Below are 17,297 nucleotides of genomic sequence, written 5' to 3' on the forward strand. Positions count from 1 at the left end.
CACAGTGTTCCTCTTCAAGAATGCCGGCATTCATAATTTTTAAGCCTCAAACTTTCAAGAAGTGGAAGCAACTGAATTTCTCTGCATTTTTAAGTAGAAATGGTAATATTACATAGCTAGAAATTTCTATAAAATATGGATTGGCAACAACATTATTTACACTTTCAAAAATGGGTTCCTGCTAAATTTATGCCTGTGTATCAGTCACAAGCTATGTTTCTAATACATTCTTTTACTTCAACCTACTTTTTTTCTTATCCCAGAAATTCTGAATGATTGCTACGCTGCAGAAATTCACAGAAGTTTGAGATGAAATGAAATGTTTCAAAACTCAGGTAGACTTAAATTATAATGTATTACTGTGAAGAAAACACTCTCAGCTGCAACACCTCTTACAGGAGAAGTTTTTAGATTTTCTAGATATGACAAAGATTTATGAGGTATGATTTTGCAAGGAAAAAGCATTTTGGCAGAAACTCTTTTTTTTTTTTTGTAGGTAAAATAAAAAATCACAAGAGTAAGTACAAGAACTTCTGTGGAAATCATCTGTTAACTGAACAAACGAAATCCATTAAACTCTGGAAAACCAAATACGCATGTTTGTTATTTACTTTCTAGTATTAAGTTCTTTTTATTTTCCTACAGAGTTATGGGGTCTATTATGTTGGAAATGTGCTATTTTAACATGGGGTGTCAATAATGTGGTCCTAGTAATATGGTAGAGAGGGCACTGGATTAGATACCAGATGGCTTGGGTTTCCTTCTCATGTTGCTACTCACCAGGTTTGTGATTACGGCCATTTCTCCTCAATACTTTGGACCTCGATCTTCTCATCTGTTCAACAAAAATAAGAAACACCTGATCTCCTTGCCTCTTAACATTATTGTGAGGACCAAACAAGGTCCTAGTTGTTAAATCACTTTGAAACCGTAAAGTGGTATATACAATTCTACTCATTATCACCTCAGAATTCCTCTCAGATTATATTGCCTCAAATGCATTATTTAGGAAAAGTACAAACTTGAATGCCATATGGAGTCCTTGTTGACACTGCAGATGTTGGTTAATTTTAGATTCTAAAAGAACAAAAGAACAGAAGCACTAACCAAGCAAATTAGCCTCTCTTTAGCTTTTTCTTCGAAATCTCCTATTATACAAATACCAAACTAAAAATGGCAGGCTAAATATTATAGAAAATTACATCATTTGAACCATTGAAATTCTGTATATCCAAGCCCTTTTGCAGAACACAAATTATTCCCTCCAAAGCACATTGCCAATGAATTTAATGTTATAAGATAAATTACGGCTATTTCTTTGAGGACCAAGTAAAAGAATTTTAATCTTAAGCTTTAACGTTAAAAAACACAATGTCAGTGAAATGCATAAGTCAAAGAAGAGTCACAGAAAGATATGAAATCCATTTTAGTAGTTGTAGTCTCTCTCAAACTAATCGAAAACTAAACTAAGCTCAGCCAGCCTTGGGCTCTGATTTTGAAGACCATATTTACAAGTGGGAATTTCTCTGTAGAACAGGTGTGACAGACGTGCACATGACAACTGCTTTCACAGCTCCATTCGTTTGGGAAGACCTGTCCTCATGGGCCTCGTGTGTACCATCTGTAAGACATCTCTTTGCACCTTGTCAAATCCGATGTCCTCCTTACACATGCAGAAGCAAGAGGTGTCTTCATAAATTGTATACGGATGGCATCTGTCATTCTTTTTGTTTGCATACAATCAACTAACAAAAAAATATTTTGGAACAAGCTGAACATTTTGTGTTGTGAAATCGCACTTATTTAGTTATTTTTATGTATTATATATAAATATATATGTATTTATTATGGAAGCAATGAAACAAAAAATGTTTCCTATCAGAACATATCCATTAGATTACCTGAAGCAATTGAAAAATGGTCCTGTGGCTATTCTGAACCTAGATTTTTTTTTAATTGAAGTATAGTTGATACACAATGTTATATTAGTTTCAGGTGTGCAACACAGTGATTTGACAAGTTTATACATTATGCTGTGCTCCCCACAAGTGTAGCTACCATCTGTCACCATACACCGCTATTACTATACATTGACTACATTCCCTATGCTGAGCCTAGGTTTTCAATAACATTTTTCCAGAAAACTGCTCACTGAGTTTTAGCACCTCAAGATACTGACAGAATACAGTCTAATCAGAAATAATTTTCAAACAGAGACCATAAATGTTTTACCTATAAAATGCATGTTCCTCTAAAAGAGGCAAAATGTTTCAAACTATATTCTAATAATTTGGCCAATACTATGTGATATGATATTTCAAAGTGTGCTATGATGTGGACTGGAAATATTAAAAGCAAATCCAAAGAGTAGATTTTATAACACTGCTTATTATGGATACAGTCTAGGCTGATTATTTTAGTATTAAGTATACTATTAATCGCCTCCCTGTCCTGCCCATATGCTACCTCTTTTAGCACAGAAGGCCTAATAAGACAGGTGCAACTTGATTCCGTGTTACATAGTTCTCTCAAACTGGAACAAACATTAACCACCCCCCGCCCCCGCAAGTATTTTTCCCATGTGAAGAACTTGGGATTACTGCTGATGATTATAGACCTGAACCAAAAATGGATTCAAACAACTTCATTCATTGCTGAACTGAACTGAAATTGACCCCCCAAATAAATTGGCTTAATTCCCTATAAAAGCAGTATGAATCAGGTTGCCATCTGTTCCCTTCCTTCTTTAACTTCACCAGTGGGCTGGGTTTAAGCACAGAACTGGAGGAGTCCTTGGGGGAAGGGGAGGAGGACTCTGGCTTGGTATTTAGAAGGGTATGCTGCAACGGTAGAGTCACTCCAAGTGTGAGATTCTCAGGAATCTGAGAATTAGCTGGGGAAATCATGTAATCTGTCAAACCATGGAAACAACAGGAGTTTAATTTGCCTAATTTTGTTAGAAGATATTGCATCAACTAAAAATCCTTTGCATGCCAAAGATGAAAAATGTAATCCAAACTAACTTAATTTAAAAGGTAAATTTATTGGTTCACGTAACTGAATAATTTAGAGGTTCTGGTTCAGGTGAAGCTTGCTCTAAGGTTCAAACAGGGTGACCTAGGACTTCATTTCTCTCTCTCCATTTCTCAATTCAGCATATTCAATATTGGCTTCATTCTTGGGCAAGGTGTCTCTTCATGTAGCCAATATGGATGCAAGCCACTCCATGGAGTACTTGCCTCTAGGTTCAAATTCAGAACCAACTTTCTAGTAAGTCTAGAATGGATTACTGTGGTCAGAGGAATAGGATATACTAGATGACCTAGACTAAGGTCATATGTTACACTTCTGAAGCAGGGGGGTGGAGACATCATTCTTTTCCCCAAGCCCAGGGACTAAGAGTAAGGGAGGACCATAGTCCCCAGAACAAAATGAGAGGGTGGTTAGTTGAATGGATGTTCTGTACAGATACTCAGGGATCAGATGCACAAATAATGTCAGCAAGTATTATTTTTCACTTAAGAAGGAATTCTGCTGATACAAAAGGAACAAAAATATGAATGAGATTTACTATTATTTACAGATGATATACAATTGTCTACCTGGAAAACTCAACGCCAACCAAAATCCAAACAGAAGTTTTTAAAAGTTGACAACTGTCATAACTTTTTTATGGAGGAATAAATGTGAAAAGAAGAAAAAAGAAGGAGGAGGAGGAAAGGAAGAAGAAGAAGAGGCTACAGCAGTGGCAGGATGGGGAGGGAGGAATAGTTCTGATTACATCTAAAAGAGAGACCCCACGTCTTACCAGCTAAGGGGAAAAAGTAATGGCCAAAAGGAAGACTGTAGAATTTTTATGTGAGACATTTTAAAAATGTAAGATAATTTCAACTAGACCTGGAGCTAGGTGCTCTTCACAGAGACTAGACAGTTCTACAATTTGTAGGTTTTGTCATTCCTAAGGGAAAGAGCTTTAGAGTTAAGAAAAGCTTTCTGGATGGCTATTTGCTGTAACTTGTCAACTTCATGGTTTATTTTTAACACTCTCTCTCATGCTATATTATACAAAAACAAAACACCTCCACATACATGGAACCAAACTAAAGAGAAGCACTACGTGGAAAGATAATTGTATTTTCTAATAATGATAGTAATACGGTAGTCTAATTTCTTCAGATATATATATGGGTTGTTGTTTTTTTTAAGGCCCACATCACTTGTGCATATTTCTGCATCTATATATGTTCTCCCAAAGATTTCAGGTAGATTAAGTGCCCTAGGATTTTTCCATCCTGGTCCCATATACCTGGAATATAATAAATAAGAAAAAAGTCTTGGGGGGGGTATTATAAAAATAGCATACTTACTTTAGATGGCCTAGTTATAAAGCACATTTACCAAAGCCTATATGTTTCACCAAGACCTTAAACCTATTTTCTAAAAGCAACTATGGAAAAATGAAGAATTACTAAGAGAAATGAAAAGAGATGGTAGGGGAGCCTGGGTGGCTCAGTCAGTTAAGCGTCCAACATCAGCTCAGGTCATGATCTCATGGTTCATGAGTTCGAGCCTGTATCAGGATCTGTGCTTTCAGCTCAGACCCTGGAGTCTGCTTCAGATTCTGTCTCCCTCTCTTTCTGCCCCTCCCTGCTCACTCTCTCTCCCTCTCTCTCTGTCACAAAAATAAAGATTAATTTAAAAAGAAAAGAAAAGAAAAAGATGCCAATAAAAAATGGCCAAGGAGTATTTGGCCCTAAAGCTGGGGTAGCACTAAGAGTTGGTTGAAGCAGGGTACATCTTGCAAGTTCTCAACTCCAAACCTATCATCCCCATCTGAGACCTCATTCTACAGATGCTTCTGTGTATTGAATTAAGAAAATTCACCTGGGTGGCCCAGTCAGTTAAGCATCTGACTTCAGCTCAAGTCATGATCTCACAGTTTGTGTGTTCGAACCCCACATGGGGCTCTGTGCTGACAGCCTAGAGTCTGGAGCCTGCTTTGGATTCTGGGTCTCCATCTTTCTCTCTGCCCCTCCCTTGCTCGCACTTTCTGTCTCAAAAATAAACATTAAAAATTTAAGAAAACTCAAGCATTTTCTAGAGCTTGCAATTCACTAACTGGAGCACAATCCAACCAAATTTTAGTCTTTTTTCTTCTTTTTTAAAATATCATGCCAACTATTGTTGGTTGTAGGAGAGGCCGATTACATATTTTTTAAATTCCTTATTGGGAAAAATACAAAGATACAATTTACAGGCTGAAGAATGAGGAACTACTCTTGATGGAATGTGAGAATTAATGCCTGGAAAGCTGAGGTTCTAATTTGGCAACCCAGTCACACTATCTCAGAACATTCTTTTAGAACATTTTATTAAAGTATTTGTAAGACTCCTGAGGATTTATCCTAAGGCTATACCTGTAGACATGTGTGCCGGGTTATCCATTATAGCACTGTTTGTAATATATAGCAAAGATTGGGCACAGCCCAAGGATTCATCAATAGGGGAATAGTTAAATCAACTATGACAGATCTTGCAGTGTAATGCCATGCAGCTGTTTAAAAGAATGAGGAAGCTCTCCTAGTACTGATAGGAACGATCTCCAAGATACATTGTTAGAGGGAAAAACAAGATCCAGATCAGAGGCTAAAGTAGGCCACCTCTTGTGTAAGAAGCAGGAAGAGAAGAAATGTAAGAATTGCTTGTATCTGCATGAAGAAACACTAGAAGGATACGTAGAAAAATCAGGATAGTCATCTGTACCTACCAGGGTGGGTGGGGGTAGCGAACTGGGGGCACGCAGGAAAAGAGAAGACTATTCATTACATACCTTCTTCTTTGGATTTTTGAAATGTGAATGTGTCAGTTGGTCAAACAGAAGTTATTAACTAAATACCAAAATGAAAACAAGCTTGAGAAAAGTCATTCGGGAGTCATACGGTCATTTCATAAAAGCTGCAGTTGCAATTAAAACAAAACCAAACAAAACATCCTGAATCTATCCTCAACCAAGGGCATACTGTTGGTAGGTTTGAGTAGGGGGCTGCACAGCAGAAGCCTAGACCGTATGGACTCTCATACTTGTTAGCTAAACATCTTGCCTCTCGGCCCAATCTTTAGCATCCTTACTCTTTTTCTGTATCTCTTTCCTCTCCTCTTAAAAGAAGTAACAAATCAGAGATCCTGGAAGATGCTGTGGACAGCTATTATACTTCATTCATAAAGAGCTCAGCTAAACTGGAGTGAGGATTACTGCACATATTCACAAGTGTTGAGAAAGTCCCCTGGTAATTTTCCCAAGAAGACAGGACTCCTGGCTCACTTGGCTAGACTGGGCTAGGGCAGTCCTTCTTGATGCTTTCATAACCTCTCCATGGCTCTGTAATTGTGCTTAAAACCTCCTACAGACATCCTCCTGGGGTGGGAGGCAGTCCTCTCCACTAGACTGTGAGCTTTTTGAGGCCAAGGACTTTGTCTTATTCACTGAGCTTTGTATTCTCAGAGCCTAGCACGGAGTCTCCACAGGTGCCCTGTGGACTCAGTAAACTGAGCTTTCATCCACCTAATGGCTTGGCTTAGATTATACTCCTGAACCATCTTTAATGTTTTTCCCCCAATTGGTGTCATTAAATCCATCAGTAAGACTTGTCAGTCCTACTGCCAAACATACTCCCAAACCTACTACTCTTTACCATCCTTAGCACTACCACCCTAATCCAGACCACCAACAGCTCTGCTCTGGACTAAAACAATTTGTCTACCTTCTAATCTGCTCTCCTACCACCCCCAGAATGTATTCTCCATTCACAGTTAGGGTTACCTTTTAAAAACTAAATCACATCACATCACACTCCTACTTACAATCCTTCAGTGGTTTCCTATCACAATTAGAATAAAAATTTAACTCTTTACCTGACCTTCCAAGCCCTACAATGATCTGGCCCGTCTGCTTCTTTGACTTAGCCTCCTACCACTGCCCCTCACTTCCTCTACTCCACACAGGCCGCCTTTTATCCTTTCATCTACTTTGCTCCCACCTCAGGGCCTCTGTCTGTGCTCTTTCCTTCACCTGGAAGGCTATTTCTCCTTCTTTTTGTATGGCTGCCTCCTTGTCATCACTGATACTCTACACCACTTTCTCAGAGAGGCCTTCTCTGACCATTCCAGTTACATCAGCTGCACCCTCAATGCTCTTCTATTTGTGGCACCTTTAACTGTATACATTAACATCTTACTTGTTGGTTTGTGCTTATTGTCCCCACTATAATGTAAGTTCTGCGAAGTTTCTTATTTTCCATCTATAACAAGGGCTTAGAACAGGGTTGGGCACATAATGGCTCTTAAAAGTTTCTGTTAAATAAATGAAGGCATTTAACATTAATCGTGGATACAATATTTATTTCATTTCCTTAGAGACCTTTTAATGAGCTTTTATTTAATTGAAAAAGCAATGAACAATTATAGAAAGAAATAAGGATGTCCTGATTGGCTTTGGAAGAAACACTGTAGAAAGTAGAATTGATAGTTAATTGAGAGAATATGATCCTCCCAAAAAAGATAAATTATCATAAACCAATCTAGGCAACGAGAAGGCCATGCACTGTGTCAGGTGGATGACCAGATGTTGGTTTGGTACTCAAGAAGTACAAAACCCATGAGAAGATACAGCTTTGTAATTTTAATATCTATTATCTGATTACTGCAAATCGTGTTCACATTTAGGATGATTTGATCACAAGAGTCCTATGAAGTAGGATATTATTCTAGTTGTTATTACCATTTCACAGATAAAATCATTGAGGCTCAGAGAAGTTATGTCATTTGCTTTGCATAACACAGCAAGCAATGAATGAGATTTTTAAGTCAGACTCAGATCTTCTGACTCAGCTCTCTTCTATTTCACCACTTGGTCTATTCAGTGTGATAAATGCATGTGCAACATGGTATGGGAGGTCAAGTGTAAAAGAGAGAGACTATTTTTATCTGGAGCGGTCTGGGAAGGTTTCATGAAGAAAAGTCATATAAATGGGGCTCTGAAAGCTAAGCAGGAGTTTTCAGGTGGAGGAGGAGGCACATTTCAGAATCATATCTGATGAAAAGCACAGTGGAATGAAAATGTGGCAAAGAGCAGAGAAGTCCAGATGGGGAAGTTGGACCATATTGTTAAAGATTTTCAGTGCCATTTTTATGCAGTTGGGCAGTCCCTGAAAGCACAGGATTGAAACAGTCAGATCTGGGTTTTCAAAACAAAATTAAAGTGGCAGATTGGTGGATGAATTGGAGCATGAACAAATAAGTTAGGAGTTTTTTGGTGATCGCGCAAGCAGGGTAAGTATCTGAATGAGGATACTGGAAATGCAAAGGACTGATTTAAAAATGTGTGAGTAAGACTCACTCCTGGGGAGGTGTAAGAGAGGGAGGAGTAAAGATTATTTTTAAAAATTTCTAGCTTATGTGACTTGGTAGATGATTATCTCAACCAAATTGAAGAATACAGAAAAATGATTTCAGAAGGGAATTGGAGATGGGGTTTTCTTGTAGCAAAAATAAGCACTGTCTGCTTTATCTTTCAGTCATGTTTGGTTTGAGGTGCCTGTTTGCAACATCCAGGTAGATATGTCAAAGGTAGCTAAAAATATGGGCCTAGACTTAGAAAGCAAGATTGAAGCTGGAGATCTAAACTTTAGAGTCATCAAAATGCAAACTGTATTAAAATTCCTATGGAAAAGGGGCAAGAAAGAACTTCTAGGGATGATGGAAATGTTTTATTTCATGATTATGGTAGTGGTTACAAGGGCATATAGGTCTCAAAGATTTTATTGAAATATTCAATCCCTTAAAAAAAAAAAACAGCACTAAATATAAAGGCAAACTGCCTTGTACAACACACTGGCTGTTCCAGAAGCCAGTACTAGATATGTCAATTTATGGGCCATTTCGGAGTTCTCCATTCAAATCCATATTCCCTACCTAAAATACCCTCCTCTCTCATCAGCCCACCCTTGTATGACCGGGGTTGACTTCCGCATTTGGAGTAGCTGAGACAATAAAAGTACTTGAAGAATACAATATGACATTCCTGAACAAGAAATCTCTCCTTATTGATTGATCTTAGACTTATGGCCAATTTGGCTTCTTCATTTGGCACCATTCCCTCAGCATCACTTCTGAATTGTCCTTAAAGTGCTCAACTTAAAATCTACTTTGTACAAAAAAAAAAAAAAAAATTTTTTTTAATTTGGTAGAAAGAGGTGAAATCTGACACCTATATTCATCTACCAGTATGGACACATCCACCATGAGTATATAATCACCAAATCTGTATATTTCTGTTGGAATCACAGTTCTGTTATTTACTAAGTCTTTGATACCTTGATGAAAATGAGGATAACGAAATCCACTTTGCAGGGTGGAAGGAATTAAGTCAGAGAGCACATCTGAAAGTGCCCAGTTTGGTATTGAGTAGGTGCTCAACAGAAGGCAGATGTCTTGTTAAGCCTAACTATACTTTCTGAATTAGACCATATCATAAATTTTCTGAAAGTAGAAACAGTTTTCTGCTCTTTATATCCCACCCTAATATATCCTCAGTAGACGTTGTGGGATAATGTTTAGGAAGCTAGCAGGTCAAGGATAAAGTTGTAAAAGATTTACACAATAAATCATAGATGAGACCATTCTGGGTAGATGGGGAAAAAAAGAAATTGATTCAGAGGTGGTGGCAAAGGTCCTTCACATTTCCTCTTTCCATTCATTTAAATTTTTATCTTGCCAAAAAGAGAGGACGGAAGGTCTCATCTTGATGAGTGGAGCTGCAAGACCGGTGCCAATACACCTGGTCTTGATTCATGCCAGCTGGGAGAGGAGCTTGGCTTCTCAGTGTTTTACTACTGTGGTTTCCTGGGCTGGGCAGCTGGGTGCCTAATAATGATAAAAACCATAATAATACTTCATAATTACGCACTGCCCTTTGCCAGAACTTGGATTTAATTACAATGACTATGACGGAACTGGCAACATCTCGCTCCCTGTTGGGGTGCAATACCCAAGGGCCTGGAAATACAAAGTGAAGTGGCAACTGCAACCTTCTCCTGCAGGGCCTATCTTGGCAATTTACCCAGAATGCTCTAGGTTTAAAGCTCATCATCAGAAACAAAGAGTACTTTTGAATTGTCCACATGTACTTGGCACTATCAAGTAAAATAGTGTTTATGAAGCAACTACTGCCACTCACGGGGCACAGCATCATGGAAGCCCAGGCCCGGAAGGGACCAAAGGAGGTGATCTCATTCATCACCCCACCCTGCCGTGACATACCACTGCCAGTACACTCTAACAGCTAAGTTCACTGACCTTCCCATTCTGATTTGGGCTGGAGATGCTTTTGTGGCAACCTGATTCGGGTGTCCGGGAACTTCCCATTTAACACTCATTTTGTGAGCACCTATTCTGAGCCAACACACTGTGGAGGCATGAAGATGTATAAGGTATGATCCCTGCCCTAAAAGTAGCTTATCTTCTAGTTGAGGGGTTCATATTCAGGCAGCTATAATATAGAGGGAAGTCATGACAGATGAAGGGGAATGAAATTAAACTCCAGGTGAAAGTATCAGGGTCATTCCCTCTTCAAGAATAAAAAGAAAGGATAAGATATGGGGTGTGGGTGGGGAGGACTTGAGGTGAAGAGATACACAATAATTTAGGAAGTTCTTACAGGTTTCCCTATTGGTTTTTGTTGTTGTTGTTTGTTTTGCTTTTTATCTTTATAGCACTTATCACCCCCTGAATACTCTTGTTCATTTATTAGTTTACTCGTATACTGTTTGTCTCACCCCATTCAGGAACCTTGCACTTTGGTTCACCACTGTATCCTGGGTATCTCAAACAATGCCTGGAACATGGCAAAGTGCTCAGTAAATATTGGCCTAATGAATAAGTGACCCAGGTGAGGCAGTGGATTCCCTCTAGAAATAGAGGAAAGGGCATCCAGTAAATATAATCAACATGACAAAGTTAGAAAGGGTAGGGAGGGTATTTACAGCAGTGAGGGAGTAACATGGAGGATTACTCCCAGGTTCCTGGTTCTGGACTTGGGTGAGTGGTGATGACATTATCAAAGAAGATAAGGAGCCGAGGAGAAGCAGCAAATTTTGTGGACTTATGAGCATATCTGAGGTCTGAGTTAGACAGGTCATAATGAGGTTCAGGTGGAGATATCCAAAAACACAGACAAACAGATCTGGACCTCATTAAAGGTACACTCAGCCATCGAAAATGGTTAGGTCATCTAGTGTGCAGTAGAATGACTTGGTACCTACTGAGGAGAGGACTGGGGATCAGCTCTTGGGACTCTCTTAAAGAGCCAACAGATAACAGATTTAGTAAGGTTAACAATCTGAGTGTTTAAGGTCTCAAGGAAACTGGGATGAGGGGTGCATTGGGGAGCAGAAAAAGCTTAAAGAGGGATGTACTTCGTAGAGTTTCCTGCAATGGAGATCAAATAAGAATGAAAAAGTGACCCTTGAACTTGGCCATATGGATGTCACCGATAGCCTTAAGAGGAGCACTTTCAAGTGGACTAGCGGGGAATTTAATTTAGCCTGTACTTGAAGCATGAATTGAACAGGGACTCATGGGCAAATTGTTTTGTTTTGTTTTTGTTTAAGTTCGGAGGCGTTTGAACATGATCATGGTTATGTTCAACAGAGAAGTGTTTAGTAAATTTGTGAATGACGACACGGTTTCTAAAACTCCAGATGTAGAGTCCTGCTGGCGTCACAATGCCTCAATTATGCTTCTACCCTTTCAGCCATTTCTAGGGCGGGGGCCCATCCATGTAAAGTGCAGGCAAAAAGTGGAGGGCCATCACCCCTCCACCAGTTCTGGGAGTCATGCTTGTGACAGAGGGGAGCAGGGATGGGACTACTTGAATCAAATGAAGTGCCCAGTTTCCCGTGGATCTTGGAATTTAGTAACTGGGTGGCTCCATGCTGGAGGGAGACAGGGAGACTCATTCACATTTTCCGACCCGGCACTCACGGCCTCCATTCATCATTTTTCCTTTCCTTTTCCCTAACAACAGAGTTTAAGCCAGGGACAAAGCTTTCTTCCCTCTCCCAACTCAGGTTGACCTTCCGCCCCCGAGCCCACCGTTGGCCCTTCTCCGACCACGTGACTCTTCGCAGCCCCCGTGACTCGCCGCCTCCGACCCCTCCCCTCGGGCTGCAGCCCTCTTTACCCCGCCTCTCAAGCCCATGTGACCGCTTCTTTCCTACCTGACTGGCTCCTTCCTTTCCCCCGGGCCGGACCGGCCGCCTTCTCAGCTGCCCGACTCCAAAATGGCAGCCGCGCACAGCCCGCACCCGAACGGCTGGACCTCCCTGACTCCCGGGCCGCCCCCCTCTCGCTCCCTGCCTCCCTCCTTCGGCCTTCACCTACACGCCTCCGGATTGGCCGCTAGAAATCCCGCCCCTACAGAGCCCCGTCTGCTATTGGTCACGGTAGGCTGCCCTTCAAAGAGGCGTGCCCCGCCGACCCCCGCCCCGGGAGGTATTTTCCATTCCGGTGGGGGTTGGGGGGAGGGGGGAGGGGAAAAGGGTGAAGGGGGGAGGCGGCCAGGGAAGGGGGTGGGGGCCTGGCGGGGGCATCCGGCTGAGCTGGGGTCCCCGCGCTCCCTCCTGAGGAAGCGAGACTGCGCTCGATCAGGCAGTCGGAGGAGACGGGACGGGACTGGCGGGCGAGCAAGCGGACTCGCCTTCTCGGTGACTGCGCCGTCCGGGCCCGTCCGCCTGGCCGCAGGTGCCCCTGAATGAGGCCGCTCCGCGCGCCCCGACCGGTGAGTGTCCCCGCGGCCCGCGCCTGGCCCGGCCAGCCCCCGCTCCCCGGCCCCCGCGCCAGCGTTAGCGGCCGCCTGCCGGTTCCCCGGTGCCCGCGCCCGGCACAGTCCGCCTCCGGCCGGCGCCTCCACGCCAGAGCAGAGGCAGCGCCGGCCCTCGGGCCGGGAGGAGGACGGCGGGCGGGGGACTGCGAGTCCGGGCCGCGAGCCCTGTGCAGACCGCGCCATGCGTAGTGGGGCTTGTGCTTAGTAGGCTCTCGAAGCGTTTCTGAGGAATTGTTTTTCTGGTTGGAGGGATGTTGGGTGCCTAAGGGGAAGGGGGTCGTCCAGGGCTAGTTGGAGGGCGCTAGCGATCGGGGTCGTGAGAGGCCACAGAGACTAGGGGGGCAGTTACGCGCTCTGTGGGGAACGGGCCACCGGCTAAGTCACTTGGGCTCCAAGGCTCCGATCCGGGGGGTCTTCAAGGTCAACGAGAAGCGGTCCACTGGGAGATGAGAGAGCTGGGGAGCTTAGATGGGGGAAGTGACTGGAGCACCTCCGGGGGTTTAACCCGAGGTGGAAAGGGGTGCGCAGGCGACTGCTGGAAGACCCTTCAACTACTTGGACTCCTACGATCGTTTGGTGCTGAGATTTGGGCATTCAAATAGCTGAAGCGAACTGACTTTCTGGAGAGGGAGTTGCATTTAAAGAAGGATGCTACGAAGCAGTTTAAGTACACATGTCGGTTTGTTTCCGAACTTTGAAAGCCTGGGGGATTGGATTCGTGAGGTGATTTTTGACATTTTACTTTGGCATTCCAACCAAGAGGAGGCTTGCTCCTGGAACTTGCCAGTTATCCTTCATGTACAAAATGTATGTATGTGTTTGATGTTTTACCAGTTACTAGCTTTGCTGGAAATGCCTATAAGTGTACCTTGAAATTCTTGTAGCTGCCTCTACATCTGCTGAAAATCCTTTCTTCAGGTCTCTCATTCTACAGCGGTGGCTTACTTCTTCCTGACTTAACATTTAGAGTAGACTGTACTGTTAGAATTTGCTACTGACTTTATTCCAGAAGATAATATGGAATTTGCTACTGACTTTATTCCAGAAGATAATATTAAGTAATTCAATTCCCACGCTTTCCCTGGCTTTTAATTGTTTCTTTACAAGGTCATCTTTAAGTATTGTACTGGAAAGATACTGGTAAGCTAGCAGCTCTAGAAAGCAATACTGAAATCAGGTTGAGCTGACAGTTGGAATATTAATGTCAGATCCTTAGTTTAATTTTTATAACCTTGTATTTGCATAACACTCTTGAGAATGGGTAAGGAACACAGAAAATGCATACTAGGATTAGGCAGTGGCAGTCCACAGAATCTACCTCTGGCACCCCTTTGAGGTTCTTCATGTCACTGAGAAGAGGAAGCTAAGAATTGCATAGCTACATCATTAATCTTTTAAATATTTTCTCAACCATATGTATGTTATCTTACTAATTCCTCACAATTTAAAAAAGGAAAGCTTTTTTTTTTTTAGGAAGTACTTAAACATATTTGAGAAAATTTGTTGGTGATACATTGCCTGTAATGTAATTCATCAGAGAAAAATGTTCTGCAAAAAAGTATTAATATTTTCATTTGGCACCTTTTTAGTTCTTCAATAACTGATGGATAATTACAAATTTTCCCCCTATTGTCCTTGAATTTTACTATTTGTCCTTAGGGAGAATGTACTGGCACACCAAACAGTAGCCTAAAATATTGAAACCTAACACCTTTTAGCATTATAATAGCTTCTACATTATTCACCTTGAGACTCATCTATGGAAAACTAGTGGTCCGGAAGGCTTTCCCTTATCACTTTAGTTGAGAATGGGCTGTTTTCTCTTTTTGTAGAACTAAGGAAAAATAATGTTTAATTCCTGCAGTGTAATGATAACTAAGTAGAATGGGAATGGGAAGCTTGGAGAAAAGATATATGTACAGGAGTCACATTTCTTTCAGAGCTGGAAGAGTAGACCGTGGAGGTGATTATTTTACAGATCAGGAAACCAAGGCCCAGAGCGGTGAAAGGGACTAGATGACTAGTTAGTGACAGAGCCAGGATGGGTGGGCAGGTCTCTGGACTCTCGTCCAGGGTTTTTCTATATTATCACATTCACGTTGTTTATTTCTAAAGAGTTGTAGTGCCAGTTATAAACGGTGTTTGGATTATTTGTGATGTTGTTCTCTGTTAAGGATGGGGAAGTTTGAGTTGACTACTTTTATACATGAAATGATGTAAAACTGGATGAGCTTTTATTGAAAAGTTTTAAACAATATGCTGCATTGTTAGTGGAAGTGCTGATATTTCTCTCTCGTTGGAAAGAGACAAATCATCATGTCATCTAGATTAAAATATTAGATGGACTTCTTAGAGCAGGTTAGTGTTCTGTCATTTTTATTCTAAAAATAAATTGCTTACAAGATTTTCAGAATTCAAAAGGCTCCTGTATCTTAAAAGTAAATTATATGAAAATTATTCTCAGGAAGTGTGGGGGTTATGTTAAAACGGATCTTAGTACCTTTAAAAATAAGAGCAGTAATAGAATTACATGATGATCATGAACACATAACTTCGATCATATTTGTAATAGAGAAAGACTGGCTTTGTATCTCAGTCGCTTAATAACATTATGATCTCTGGCAAGTGATTTAACCACTGTGTACCTAGCTTTCCTCATCTGTAAAGTGAGGGTAATAAAAGTACATACCTCTTAGGATCGTGGTGAGGATTAAACGTCTTTCTTTCTAGGGCACCTGGGTGGCTCAGTCAGTTGAGCATTGGACTTCGGTTCAGGTCCTGATCTCACAGTTCGCGTTTTCAAGCCCCGCATGGGGGTCACTGCTATCAGTGCCAAGTCCATTTAGGATCCTCTGTCCCCACCTCTCTCTACCCCTCCCTTGCTCATGCTCTCTCTCTCAAAAATCAAAATAAATCTTTAAAAAAATACACTAAAAAAAAGTGTTGGGAGGCACACTGTAAGAGACTCTTCAATGCGGAGAACACACTGAGGATTGATAGGGGCTGTGGGGTGGGGAAAATGGGTGATAGGCGTTGAGGAGGGCACTTCCTGGGATGAGCCCTGGGTGTTTTATGTAAGTGAGGAATCATGGGAATCTACTCTTGAAGCCAAGACTACACTGTGTGTTAGCTAAGTTGACAATAAATAAAAAGAAAAGTGCTAACAAGAAAAAAATAAAAATAATAAAAATAAATAAATAAAAAGTGTTTCTTTCCTTAGCACACAGTAAAGGTACAAAGGGTACGGATAATAGACACCATTCTTTATGGTTCATTAGGTGTATACAGGCACTTGTATGCCCATTTGTTTCTTTGCTATTAATGAAGTCACTTTGAGACTACAAAAAATTCCTAGATTAATACATGATCACATAAATGTCTTAAGGGTCGCTTAGTGCAAATGATGCCCTCATGTTTGTTTTCTCTGTCGTCTGCTCGTCTTGGACCTTTAATTAGGTATGCAGATCAAGTTGGAATGTGCATTTATCTAAATGTCATTTGGAGACCCTTGTTGCAGTGACATTATTCTAGAATCAAAATGCCAATAACTGATTTGTAGGTATTCTAGTGAAAATGTAGTGAGTTCCAAAGGCTAACTGGGTAAGCTTAAGTGAGGAAACTTACAGACAGGATCTATTATTAATTGCAATCGCTTTCGGTCAATGAAGCTGATGACTTCATTTATAATGCTGTTGGGTTTTAGTGATAAAATTTGTGTAATTCCAATTTTGTAGCATTTTCTTTTTACTTTGCTGTAACCCTGGTCTAATTAGTGTCATGAACATGTGGTTTAGCAAATGTTTTTTTAATATGACGGTGGTGGGCTTCTTCTGTCTGTTCTTTGGTTCTGCCCTGCCAGGTTCTTCTGTTGCTTTTATAGCAGCTTTTCTTCTGCTTATAGTCCCCTTAACTTTAGTTTTCATGCTTCTTTGCCTCCTGTCAGAAACATGTAAATTCCTCCTGTCTGTCGCACATGGGCTCACTTTTTTTATGCCTCTTTTTAAACATTAACTTCAATTATTTAAAAAAATGTATATCACGTAATGTTTTTAATTGCCCTTATTTGTAGAGTCTCATTGAATTGAGTGCATTTTACAGTTTACAGATTAAAATCAGAAACAAGTGTAGCGCAAAAGCATTTTTATTATGTTAGTAGTAGATTCATGCTATTTTGTTTCAGCTCTCAGGCATTCTGTTGGTACGTACTTCAGGTGATAAATAACATGGGTCATCCCTTTAGTTGGAAATAATGCATTACATGGAGCCATCAAAAGCTTCCAAGATCACATTTTGAGAGTGACCAGCTCCTACTAATCTTTTTTTGATTAACCATTAGATTATGCAATTATAATTTATTGGATATTTTTGGAATCATGAAATGCTTTTAGGAATTTCGTAGAACTTAGACATGCAGATC

General features: G+C 40.9%; 1 protein-coding gene and 1 long non-coding RNA gene across 5 annotated transcripts in view; one reads left to right on the forward strand and one right to left on the reverse strand.

The window, feature by feature from the left end:
• Positions 1 to 12,391, reverse strand: part of LOC125162363 (uncharacterized) — a 51,445-nt gene extending 39,054 nt beyond the window's left edge. Inside the window, exons 1-2 of the long non-coding RNA XR_007151005.1 lie at positions 12,276 to 12,391; positions 781 to 835 (exon numbers count right to left, since the gene is read on the reverse strand). This is a non-coding gene — a long non-coding RNA (uncharacterized LOC125162363). The remainder of the gene's footprint in view (positions 1 to 780; positions 836 to 12,275) is intronic.
• The window catches only part of SOCS5 (suppressor of cytokine signaling 5), a 67,115-nt gene continuing 62,158 nt past the window's right edge, over positions 12,341 to 17,297 (forward strand). For 2 of the 4 annotated variants that reach the window (XM_047853272.1, XM_047853268.1), the window contains exon 1: positions 12,630 to 12,835. The gene's annotated coding sequence lies outside the window, so the exon portion shown is untranslated. Of the gene's footprint in view, positions 12,550 to 12,629; positions 12,836 to 17,297 lie in introns of those variants that run through there. The other 2 variants (XM_047853269.1, XM_047853270.1) reach the window with 2 other exon arrangements.

Source organism: Prionailurus viverrinus, chromosome A3 (genome assembly GCF_022837055.1).
Source record: "Prionailurus viverrinus isolate Anna chromosome A3, UM_Priviv_1.0, whole genome shotgun sequence".
Classification (NCBI taxonomy): Eukaryota; Metazoa; Chordata; class Mammalia; order Carnivora; family Felidae; genus Prionailurus; species Prionailurus viverrinus.